General features: G+C 42.4%; 1 protein-coding gene across 4 annotated transcripts in view; it reads right to left on the bottom strand.

Annotated features, from left to right (window-relative positions):
* The window catches only part of CDH18 (cadherin 18), an 839,398-nt gene that overhangs the window by 40,896 nt on the left and 784,828 nt on the right, over positions 1-13,674 (bottom strand). The window lies entirely within an intron of this gene.

The following is a 13,674-nucleotide window of genomic DNA, read 5'->3' as shown; positions in this document are numbered from 1 at the left end:
AACAGGAGGAAGTTAAAATAATTATAAGAAATCAAGTATGGGGGTAGCCATGTTAATCTGTATCCACAAAAACAACAAGGAGTCCGGTGGCACCTTAAAGACTAACACATTTATTTGGAAATAAGCTTTTGTGGTTTCTGGGTTAGTGTTTCTGTGGTGTGGTGTGTAGTTGCTGGCGAGTATTTGCTTCAGGTTGTGGGGCTGTCTGTAAGCAAGGACTGGCCTGCCTCTCAAGGTCTGTGAGAGTGAGGGATCGTTTTCCAGGATAGGTTGTAGATCGTTGATAATCTGCTGGAGAAGTTTTAGCTGGGGGCTATACGTGATGGCCAGTGGTGTTGTTATTTTCCTTGTTGGGTCTGTCCTGTAGTAGGTGATTTCTAGGTACCCATCTCGCTCTGTCAATCTGTTTCCTCACTTCCCCAGGTGGGTACTGTAGTTTTAAGAATGCTTGATAAAGATCCCATAGGTGTTTGTCTCTGTCTGAGGAATTGGAGCAAATTCAGTTGTATCTTAGGGCGTGGCTGTAGACAATGGATCGTGTGATGTGTCACTCTCACAGACCTTGGGAGGCAGGCCAGTCCTCGCTTACAGACAGCCCCCCAACCTGAAGCAAATGTTCACCAGCAACTACACACCACACCACAGGAACCAATCCCTGTAGCAAATCTCGTTGCCTACTCTGTCCCCATATCTACTCTAGTGACACCATCAGAGGACCCAATCACATCAGCCACACCATCAGTGGCTCATTCACCTGCACGTCTACTAATGTTATATATGCCATCCTGTGCCAGCAATGCCCCTCTGCTATGTACATTGGCCAAACTGGACAGTCCCTATGTACAAGGATAAATGGACACAAATTGGATATCAGGAATGGTAATAAACAAAAGCCAGTAGGAAAACACTTCAATCTTCCTGGACATTCTGTAACAGATTTAAAAGTAGCTACACTTGAACAAAAATACTTCAGAAACAGACTTGAAAGAGAAACTGCAGAACTAAAATTCATTTGCAAATTTAACACCATTAATTTGGGCTTGAATATGGACTGGGAATGGCTGGCTCATTACAAAAGCAGCTTTGCCTCTCCTGGAATTGACACCTCCTTATCAATTATTGGGAGTGGACTACATCCACCCTGATCCAATTGGCCCTGTCAACACTGGTTCTCCACTTGTGAGGTAACTCCCTTCTCTTCATGTGTCAGTATAATAATGCCTGCATCTGTATTTTCACCCCATGCATCTGAAGAAATGTTTTTTTTATCCACGAAAGCTTATGACCAAATAAATTGGTTAGTCTTTAAGATGCCATCGGACTCCTTAATGATAAGAAGTGTCACTCATACGGATGGAAGACCTGATCAGGACAGCATAAGAACATCTACTCCTACCCCAAACTTCCCCTCCCCCCCCAGTATTAGAACGTATATCAAATGAACCTTTTCAGAAGTTAGATACAGGCTGGACACTTCTATTTTCTTGCTTCAACTTTTCTTGTGTGTTTTTATTTTCAGTTCAGCTTTACAAAAAAGACTGGTTACCTACCTGTATTGCAAATGTTGTTCTTCGAGATATCACTGCAAATGTGTATTCGTTAAGGTGCATGCATACCCAGTGCACCAGAGCTGGAGAGTTTTCTGCAGCAATACCCATTGGAGATCACACATGCACATCCTTGTGACACCTGAGACTATATCAGGGTGGTGGCACCCCATCCCTCCCTCAGTTTCTTCACACCAGAACATGGCAAAATAAGACTTGGAGACGGGAGGGGCGGGTTGTGGAATATACGAGGGCAACAACATCTAAAAGAACAACAGTTAAAATACAGATAATCATTTTTTTCTTCAAGTGGTTGCACATGTGTATTCCACTCAGGTGATTCACAAGAAGTACCATTAGGAGGGTGGAGCTCAGAGTCTGCAATATGTAACTGCAATGTGGCTTTCTCAACATTTGCATCAGATCTCAAAGCAGTCATGATGGTGTAATGATGAGTGAAGGTATGCACCAAGGACCAAGTGGCAGCCCTACAAATGTCCAGTATGAGGACATCCTTTTGAAAAGCCACTGAAGTAGTTTGAGCTCTCACTAAATGAGCCAATAGTGTACGTGGAGGACGGGTATCTGTTACTCCCATGAACCATGATAATACAGGAAGCAATCCATTTAGAAATTGTGTGGTAACTGCTTGACCTCTGAGTTTGTCAGCATAAGAAACAAATTGCCAGTGGAATATCTTAAAAGGCTTAGTCCTATCAGGATGAAAGGTGCATGCCCTCTTTACAAGCCAAAATATGTAGATGTTCTTCATCCTTAACGTGAGTGTGATAATTTGGGGGGGAAGAATGAAATGCAAATGAAAGGCAGATACCACTCGTGGCAAGGCACCTCCTTAGTCTCGGCAGACTTAGCATTTCCCCCTCTGGTGGTGGTGGGCTATTGGGCTCTTGGTGCCTGGGATATAGACCTCTAATGAATTAAGAGTAGCTCAACAATCTTTAAAAGAATGTAAAGTCTCATTAGTGCTGTATGAAAACAAACACAAACCATCAAACATAGTTTGTTGCATATCCAATTGCTATACCCAAAGTTCTGTAATCAGAAAGCTTTTCTCATTGTTATTACAGATGATATTACCATAGAAGCAGCATCAGATGCAGCAAATGCAGATTGGAGTGCCATCTTGGCCACTAAGCGACTTTCTGGCAGGAAAGACTTTACTTCCTCCTGGTAGTTTCTCAGTAAAGCTGGACATTGCATCCCAGTTCACACAGTCACATGTAACTCACAGTGCTTGCTGATTTGCTATATGTATCTGGAGAAAGGAGGGGGAATAATTTTTTCTCCCAAATAAATCAAGTCTCTTGTGCCCTACTTCTTGTGGGTTGATTTAAATCTCCCCAAACATGATTTTTCATTGACAGGGATCACTACTAAAAATTCAGGGCAGAATAGAATAAAAACCCTCAAAGTCTTTCACAGGAACACGATAACATTTGTCTGTGCACTTAGCTATAGGAGCTAAGGATACTGGCATATTCCATAAGGTCTTTGCTGGTATTAGAAGAGTCTCATTGATCGCAAGGGCTATGACAAAGTTTTGGAGGACTCTGATCAGACTGCAAGCGGTCATCTAAATATTCAGTAGGCACTGGGGATCGAAAGTTGATGGGATCACTAGTTGAACTGATTGATCTCTAGTCCCTTGTGAAGAGGTCAATGTAGGTACCGAGACAGGTATGGCAGATGATACCACAAAAAACTCCCAAGATGTTGATGGTACAGCATTGTGAATTGCTGTTGAGAAAGACTTCATAGTCAGTGCCATGGAATATGCTGGGATCAGTAGTCAAGCTGACAATCATTCTGGTACTGAGGCTGTTGATGCCAAAGCAGAGTCCAAGACTGAAAATGAGACCTAAGACTTTCCCACCACTGACACAGCATGTCCTGGTGTCAAAGTGGGTACCAGAGAAGGCACCCAGCCCTCAATATGCTTCTTAGCTCATACTGATATCAGTACCACTAACAGTCTCTGCACCAGAGTTAAGGAGACAGAGCTGGTACTGCAGGAGATGTCACAAATGCATGGACTTGTGAGTACAGGATGGTCTGGAACAGAGGGCAAAGCAAATTCTTTTGCTGCCTCAGAGACCTGTGGGGTTGTCAGTATGATGTCAGCACTGAAGTAGCATGCACTGGTTCTGGACTCAACAGCCATCTTGTAGATAATGCACTGAGTCAACAGCACAGTACTGATATCCGTCCACCATGGTATTGGACTCAGTTAGCTATCCTAAAGATTGTACCAGAGTTGACAGGATGGTACTGATATCATCCCACTGCAGTACCAGACTCAACATCCTTCCTACCGATGGTACCAGAGTCAATGGCATGGTACTGAACTCAATGGTTGTCCTGCGGATAGTACCAGAGTTGATGACATGGTACCCATATCCTGCTGCTGTAGTACCAGGAAGATGTATACATGGCCCAGCTCTATCATGGGTACCTGAAGAGCCCAATGATGTTTTGAGTTCTCTTTCAAGGAAGACAAGCTTATGTGTCCACTTTTGGGGAGGCCTTGAAGAAGAAGGTTTCCCCCTCTTCCTCTGTGGAGAAGAGTGCAAGTCCAGGGGTCTGCCAGACAACTTGCAGACTTCATGAGAATGAAAGGTGTGATGTCCCAGGGCTTGAAGCCAGATCAGAGAGTCCCCAAGCAGCTGCCACTTCCTGATTCACCCAATAGGTAGTAAAGTGGGCGGGCTGAGAAGCTACTGAGGCTACAGCGCCAGGCAAGGGACCACCCATGGGAGCACTGACTGGAGGATCACTTGGCTCCACCGATTGGCCCAACTATGCTATTTAAACCAAGAGGAGGAACAGGAAGTTTGTCAGAGCAACCCGGTGGTTTTCTGTTGTGGATGCACTGGATTGTGCTTGTGCCTGCCTCCTGCACTCAACCCTGTTCCTGCCTCCTGCTCTGCTCCTGCCTCCTACTTCTCTCCCACCTTCTCTCCTGTTCCCACCAGGCTCTTGCTCTATGCTTGATCCTTGCCTCTCCTTCTGTCCTTATGCCTTCCCTCCAATCTTCAGTGACCAGTCCTGCTCTGACCCCAGCCCCCAACTTCTGACCCTGACTCCAGCTTGACCCTTGGCTCTAGTATTTGGCATCTGATCTCAACTCTGGCCCTGAGTTTTGATTACGGGTTCTGACTCTGGCTTGGCCCCTGGCTCTAGTAACTGGCAATTGACTCTGGTGCTGATCCTTGGCTTCATTCCCCAACCTGGATGCCTGTTCCACCCACTAGACCTGACTCCTGCTCTGACTACTATGCCAGACTGCATACATACTGGTTCATAACAGCAGGGCACTCATGTGAAGGCCCCAGGGGCTGAGGCAGGCCTTACCTGCTCCATAGGTGGTGTTTGAGGAGCGGGTTTCTGGAAAGCTGCATTCTTTTCTAAAAAGAGTGATAGATACTGCACTTCTCAATGTGCTCCTCACTGAGGGTCAAAAAGGCAGCATGTATGAGGGTGACTATTCAGGATAAAACTTACATGATGGGAAGTGCTCAAAGCCTAGTGAGCACTTCATGCCACCAGTGCATAGCACTAAAATATTTAAAAAAAAAACAAGTAAAACATAAAATAAAAAGCTAAACAACAGTTACCAACTGCTAACTATTTACAGATAAGGTATAAGGCTCAACTGGCTAACTGGAGAAGAAAATAACATGAGGTAAACTATACATCAATTTCTGAGTCAGGCCACAGGTGATGAAAATGAATTGAGCTGGGTCAGGGCAGTGCTGCCTTTATGTAGGCTCAGGAGAGGCCACAAGGATGTGCAGGACATGTCCCACCGCAGCGTGCACTGGCTCTGGCATGCTGGGCGCACACACGCATCTGGTGAAATACATGTGTGCAATCATTCAAAGTAGTAGATATATCAACACCCCAAAAGCCCCTCACACTCTACTGTTATGGAGCGGGAGAAGATCTGACCATCCTCCTTTTGTTCCCACAGAATCCACTGTGTCATCGTAAAATCTCTAGCTACATGTAATATTGACATACCACAAATAATGGAGACTGTGGAAGGAACATCCCCAGGAGCTAAAGACCATCAAAACTTCAGCACCTTCTGCTCCAAGTACAAGGTACAATTCTTTGATTTTGCCTTTTCTAACACAAATAAATAGCAACATGTACATTAAAGAAAAAATAGAAAGATCCACCCTATCAAATCCCAAATCAAAACAAAACAAATTCCTCCAACAAAACAAGACACTCCATTGCACACACGTCTCCCTATAAGGAGAGAATGAGAGAACATGGGTCAGATGTTAGTCATATTGCTCAGTGCATTAGTGGAAGGTACTCAGATATTATAGTCATGAGCATGGTATAAGAACCTATATTGAATAGAATAGATTATATAAATAGATTCGTAACAGCCCACTGTAAACTGGACCATCTCTCCACTACTGAATATTAAAGGCCAGTAGAAGGTGCAACTATGCACATTTTCTGTATCACATTAATGCAAGGATGAGGCATTGAAGTTGTCACCTGCATCAGAGAAGATGACTCTATTGGGAATATTTGAGAATGAAAGAATAGTGGGAAAAGAGGAGATTCAGAACAGAAAGGACACCAACTGGTCACTTCTGAACAGCTGGAAGAAAGGAGCAAGCTGTCTGGTCACTGCTAGAGGGACTTGGAATACCAGTAGGCTTCCCCTCAGAAGACAATTCAAAGTAAGGTGGTGGGAAAACCAGACCCTGGTAAAAGAAGATTTTAAGGTATAGGGGAAACTCAAAGTTGGCCCTCCGTGATAGGCACACCATGAAGTTTCCTAGGAGAGTACAAATGAAAGGACAGCACATTTCTTTTTAGTTGGGAAAATACAGTTATAAGCTGCCTTCTGTTTACCTGATCCCCCCTCTTGGTGCAGAGTTGGGACAGTCCAAGAGCATGCATTTCACTGGTGAGAAGTATGGGAGGTGGATTCTGCCAGTAGCTGAGCCTGAGCTGATCTGTGGCTAAGAGGAGCCTGATCCCAACTCCAGCAGGTTCGTGCATACGGACTGAGTGGGATATGAACTGGAAAGAAGCAAAAAACTAACACAAGGAGGCAGACAGACTGAGGGACAGAGGAGAACAAGGAATGATTGTAGGAGGAATGGACTGGGAAGAAAGTGACAATGTACTCGTGGATGAGTAAATAAAGCAGCAAAAATGGATTTGGGGGTAATCCCATCAATTTTGGGGAGAAAGAAATGGAAGATGTCAGGTGAGACACAACTAGAGGGAGCTCGGGGTGACGAAGAAAGATGATGACTCCCATTCAAAGAACAGCATTGCTCCTCTAAAGGTGAGAGAAATACATTGATAGGGGAAGGAAAGAAAAAAAGTGAGTGAGAGCACAACATAGAGCATAGACAGAAACATAGTGTTCCCTGTAAAGGTATAAGAGATTCCATTCCTATGGGATCAGAGGCCAGCAACTGACTGTCTGGCTGATTAGCCACACCCACTGCAGCTGGGGAAAAGAGCTGGAACTTAATTAGCTGATCCTCATAGAAGAAGGCAGTAAGAAATGGAAGGAGGGGTCAGCAATACCCTCCAGAAAGCTGAGGGGCCAGTGGCTTTAAGCCCAATGGACTACTGCTAGAGAAACTGTATTACTAAGGTTCTGAGGTAAGAACCAGGAAAAAATGGGTTGATAAACTAACTGGTGTGAGGGGCAAACTTGGGGAAGGGACTATTCAGCCTGCACAGACTTTGAGGGAAGAGTCTGTGAAGTTTTTTTCATTTGTTTTAAAAGGCTTGAAATAACAGTAATATATATATAACCTACTAACCCTGCTGAAAATTGCTTCCCTGGATTCTGTGAGAGAACATCAGACAGAATTACCCCAGGGAGCAAGTTGGCTCAGCAAGAGCAAAACCTGGTCTGGTAAAATGATGTTGCTATAGACAGGCCCCACTGCTTTACCCTGCCCCTTTGCTGAGTGTTTGCAGAATCCAGAAGCTTGCAGGTAAGTTTCCTGTTTGGAGCAGGAATTGGTGAGGCTGCTTTTAGTGTAGTTTGTTCTTTCACAAAATGTATACAAGCCGTGTTTGCTTGAACAGGAGTGGTAACAAACAGCAAAACAGGCAACTTCCTTCTTGCAGAACCTTCATATCAGAAACTGCTACCCTGTCTCCAGAGCAACAATCTTGCACCTCTGTTACTTTTCAGGGGGTCATCACTCCAGTTCAACTACTTAACAAACTTTGTGCCCCTCGCATTTTTCACCTGGGAAACCCATAATCGAAAGCTGCTCATGGACACCACATAATGTGGAAAGGTGAATCAGGGCCTTTACCCTTCCTTTGTGCAACTGCTCTCTAATGAAACATCTTAAAGGCTTAGACAAAGAAACATTCTTAAATGCACAGGATACCCTTAATAACACTCTGGATTCAGTTATTGCATGACATCTTTGATATCCGGTATAACTAGGACCAGGATTTGGACTGATGAATTCAGTGATAGTTTTCTATGAGAAAAGAGTGAATAAATACTTTTAAAATTTTGGTCTGAATTAATGTTCTAGCAGAATGTTCAGAAATTCAGAAAACCTTGAAGCATTTTGTACACCAACCCACACCACTATGAGTCAAAAAATGTCATGAAGCTTATGACAAATAACGAATACTCAAGTTAGTTCATAAGAACATAAGAATGGTCATTCTAGGTTGCAGACCCATGTTCCATATAGCCCCATATTCTGTCTTCCAACAGTGGTCAATGCCAGATGCTTCAGAGGGAAGAAACAAAACAGAGTTATTTATTGAGCCGTTCATTCCCTGTTGTCTAGTCTCAACTTCTGGCAGTCAGATGATTACGGACATCCAGAGCATGGGTTTGTGTCCTTGACCATCTTGCCTAATAGCTATTGATGGACCTATCCTCCATGAACTTATCTAATTCCTTTTTAAACCCATTTATAGCTTTGGTCTTCACAATATCCCCGTAATAAGCTCCACAAGCTGACTATGTGTTGTGTGAAGAAATATTTCCTTTAATTTGTTTTAAACCTGCTTGCTGCCTATTAATTTCACTGGGTGACCCCTGGTTCTTATGTTATGTAAAGAGGTAAATAACACTTCCCTATTGCCTTTGTCTACACAATACATGATTTTATAGACGTCCATCACATCCCCTCTCAGGCTTCCCTTTTACAAGCTGAACAGACCCAGTCTTCTTAATGTTCAATAACCCTGATAATTTTTGTTGCCCTTCTCTGCACCTTTTCTAATTCCAACATATATTTTTGGATGAGGTGACCTGAACTGCACTCAGTATTCAAGGTGTGGGCTTGGACTTACATAGTGCCAATATTATATTTTCTGTCTTATTATCTATTCCTTTCTTAGTGATTCCCAACATTCTGTTAACTTCTTTGACTGTCGCTACACATTGAGCAGATGTTTTCAGAGAACTATCCACGATGACTCCAAGATCTTTTTCTTGAGTGGTAACCGCTAATTTAGACCCCATTATTTTGTACATATAACTTTATATTTTCCAGTGTGCATTACTTTCCATTTATCAGCATTTAATTTCATCTGCCATTTTGTTGCCCCGTAAAGTTTTGTGAGATCCCTTTGTAATTCTTCACAGTCTGCTTTGAACTTAACTATCTTGAGTAATTTTGTATCATTGCCGATCTTTGACACTTCACTTTTTATCCCCCTTTTCAGATCATTTATGAATATGTTGAACAGCACTGGTCCCAATACAGATCCTTGGGAGACCCCATTATTTACCTCTCTGTACTGTGAAAACTTGACAGTTTATTCCTACCATTTATTTCCTCTGTTTCAATCAGTTACGGATCCATGAGAAGACCTCTCCTCTTATCACATGACTGCATACTTTACTTTGGCCTGTCAAAGGCTTTCTGAAAATCCAAGGACAGTATATCCACTAGATCACCCTTGTGAATATGATTGTTGACACCCTCAAAGAATTCTAATCGATTGATGAGGTATGATTTCCTTTTACAAAAGCCATGCTGACTCTTCACCAACATATCATGTTAATCTATCCATCTGATAATTCTGTTCTTTGCTATAGTTTCTACCAATTTACCTGGTACTGAAGTTAGGCTTGCTGGCCTGTAATTGCCAGTATCTGAAGCCTTTTTTTTTTTTTTTTTTTTTTTGTAGATTGATATTACATTAGCTATCCTCCAGTCATCTTGTGCAGAGACTGATTTCAGAAATAGGTTATATACCACAGTTAGTAATTCTGCAATTTCATATGTGAGTTCCTTCAGCACTCTTGGATGAATACCATCTGGTCCTAGTGACTTATTATTGTTTAATTTATCAGTTTGTTCCAAACCCTCCTCTACTGACACCTCAATCTGGAACACTTCCTGAATTTGGCACCTCATAAGGATGGCTCAGGTATGGGAATCATCATAACAATTAATTATTCCTCTCAAACACTGTACCAACAACTAAGAAAAGTGCCTGTTTTTTACTTAATTTTCCGAAAACAGAGGGAAGGTGAATTCTACTAAGTCCAGCGAAATAACTATTTTAATATTTCACAGAGTAGGGGGAAGCATTTATGTTACTTTTCTAACACATGTGAACAAGAACAACAATAATTAGTTATATCCTCTTAGAAAATAAAATAAATCTTTAGCAAGAAAAAAATAATACACTGTGGATACTGAACTCTAAACAGTGAAAGAATATATGAGACGTGACTATATGTGGTCATATTCAGATTTTGCGGTCTTGCACATCTATGGTGGTTGCTTAATTATAATCCAGATTAATAGCCTCAAAAACATTCATATGTTTCTTTGATGGGCAGTGTCTTTGATCTTTAAAATTAGGGATGTGAGTTTGAAAGAATCTCACTTGTTTTTGAAGGTAATTACATCAACAACAATTCAGGTCCTATCAGTGCTAATTCACAAGAAGAAAAAAAACCTTTTCCCCTTTTATACACCAGAATCATATCATCCCACCAGGCTGTACATATATAAATTCCTTTATCTTTCTTCAAAGTTAAACAAGAGTGCTTGGGTGCATCTATCATCTGTTTCCACGGTATGCATCCGATGAAGTGAGCTGTAGCTCACGAAAGCTCATGCTCAAATAAATTGGTTAGTCTCTAAGGTGCCACAAGTACTCCTTTTGTATTTACCTGGGATCATTTCAATATTGCAGCATAAACCATTGCACATTTTATTAATATATCACAGAGTTGCTGCTTTGTATGTATATAATTTTCCCTTTCCCTTTGAAGCTGGCATGAGGAATGGTGGTGGTGGGGGGAAGAACAAACAAACATCATCAAATATCTTTGTTTTCCAGTATCTCATTTTATCTTAGAGACTTGAGGACTTTTAAAAGTATGTGGCTGCATAATAATGTTTCAAAGACTCTTATTTCCTATCTCACTGTGGGATCAAACTTCCATGTGTGCAGTATCATTTCACATGGTCATATTTTACTCTCTTTTCCTAGAACTTCAGACATCCAGAGCTTAAGAAAGTCTATGTGGATCTGACATTACCCCAGTGGATAGCCTTGCTATTTTCAAGTTATTTAATTTGCTCCTATTCTCTGCATCCTCTGCTCTGCAGGTTAGAATCCTATTTGGAAAAAGATCTAGGAACCATAATTAATAAGTCTTTGTGCACACTGGAATTCAGGCTTGTTCTTGGAGTTTATCCTAATGGTTGCAAATTCTCCTTCCCCTCTCTAATCCATTCTGGTTATAAATTCAGTGAGTTCACTTGATAGCTACATAGGAATATAGGTACTACTATTCTATATGAGGCCAGTGATCTATCTAAACCAGGATTCTATATCCAACAGTGGCCAATACCATCTCCTTCGGAGAAAGGAGTGAGAAATTCTGTAGAGTGCACTAGTATAGTATGTTTGACGAAACTTTCTTTCAAATCTTCAGTACCTAGAGGACAGTTTATGCCCTAAAGCATGATGGTTTCTATCTTTCCAAAATTCATGATTTTTGTTAACATTTACTATTATCACTCTGGATGATATTATTATCCATTTTAATGTCAAATCTTTTCCCCTTCAATGACTTCTTGTGGTAATGAATTCCACAGACTGATTGTGAGCTGTGTTTACCATGTGGCAGGTCTCAGAAATGTTTAGTTCAGTTGCTAGACTTACTGCTGAAACAGATTTCCTGACAAAATCCTTCTTGTTGGAGGAGAGAGAGAGAGAGCATCTGGAACACTGGGCCAGTGAAAGACCTGAGGCCTGAACCATAGTCAGTAAAGTCAGGCCATAAACCAAAGCCAGGCCAAGTATTAAAACAGATACTTACAAGTTCATGGTCCAATACATGAACTTTGCAAGGGTTATTGCTAGTTCGTTGCTAAAACACAGGCATTCCTAAGAAACAACAGATACTGGGTATGTACATGAACACATCTCAGAAGATTAACACAGGTACATCCTGACCTAATCCAGATAAAAGGGTTTGACAGAAGTGATACTTCTGGGAGGAGTGGTAGATACGCTGGAGGGGAGGGATAGGATACAGAAGGACCTAGACAAATTGGAGGATTGGGCCAAAAGAAATCTGATGAGGTTCAATAAGGATAAGTGCAGGGTCCTGCACTTAGGACGGAAGAACCCAATGCACAGCTACAGAGTAGGGACCGAATGGCTAGGCAGCAGTTCTGCGGAAAAGGACCTAGGGGTGACAGTGGACAAGAAGCTGGATATGAGTCAGCAGTGTGCCCTTGTTGCCAAGAAGGCCAATGGCATTTTGGGATGTATAAGTAGGGGCATAGCGAGCAGATCGAGGGACGTGATCATTCCCCTCTATTCAACATTGGTGAGGCCTCATCTGGAGTACTGTGTCCAGTTTTGGGCCCCACACTTCAAGAAGGATGTGGATAAATTGGAGAGAGTCCAGCGAAGGGCAACAAAAATGATTAGGGGACTGGAACACATGAGTTATGAGGAGAGGCTGAGGGAGCTGGGATTGTTTAGCCTGCAGAAGAGAAGAATGAGGGGGGATTTGATAGCTGCTTTCAACTACCTGAAAGGGGGTTCCAAAGAGGATGGCTCTAGACTGTTCTCAATGGTAGCAGATGACAGAATGAGGAGTAATGGTCTCAAGTTGCAGTGGGGGAGGTTTAGATTGGATATTAGGAAAAACTTTTTCACTAAGAGGGTGGTGAAACACTGGAATGCGTTACCTAGGGAGGTGGTAGAATCTCCTTCCTTAGAGGTTTTTAAGGTCAGGCTTGACAAAGCTCTGGCTGGGATGATTTAACTGGCAATTGGTCCTGCTTCGAGTAGGGGGTTGGACTAGATGACCTTCTGGGGTCCCTTCCAACCCTGATATTCTATGATTCTATGATGAATGGGGATGTTTTGCTTAAGTCATCTGGAGCAAAGTATAAGGGGAGGTAACAAGCAGATGTTGTGAAACATGTAAGGTGGTATGTAAGTTATTTGACTCAGTCTGTAAATGTTGGGGTACCTCTCCTTAATACTTTGTGTGGCCTAGGGGACAGCAGAGAGTCCCACTGCTGACTGAGCTACTCCTTGTCACTGGGCACTCATGTGTTAGCGTAACCTATAACCAAGGAGCCAGAGCGCTAGACTATGCCTTCAGGGCAATAAACCCATGTCCGTGGTCTTTCTTTATGACTGACATTGAGGCCTGCTGAATTAGTAGGCTGCATTTTCTGCTAGTGCTAATAACAGTGGAGCTCCAAGAAAAGAAGCACTGAGCAGCCATAACAACCTGGCAGCAGTAACAACATTCTTCAGCAACATTCTTAACAACACTTGAAATTTTCCTTGGCTGGGACCTCTGATGCAGCATGCCATTCTCATTCTAATCCTCTAATGCCTCCATGTTATGCTTATTTCCCCCCACAGCTCTCACCCCATGTTACTGGAACAACAGGCTCCAAGGGATATTTTTTAATCTTTCCCATTTGTAGCGTGCGTTGCTTTGATTGTTCAAACTATAAGTTAACTTTAATTGGAATTGACTTCAGAGCTGGAACAAGCCTATTAGAAATGAGTGCTTTAGTACTTCTGCCCCTCTCTGGCCCTCATCTTTCTCTTAAAGTAGGCCAGACTCCAA

The sequence above is a fragment of the Lepidochelys kempii genome, chromosome 2 (assembly GCF_965140265.1).
Source record: "Lepidochelys kempii isolate rLepKem1 chromosome 2, rLepKem1.hap2, whole genome shotgun sequence".
NCBI classification, from domain to species: Eukaryota; Metazoa; Chordata; order Testudines; family Cheloniidae; genus Lepidochelys; species Lepidochelys kempii.
The sequence above is the reverse complement of the archived record's forward strand: the minus strand, read 5'-3'. Positions and strand labels throughout refer to the sequence as shown.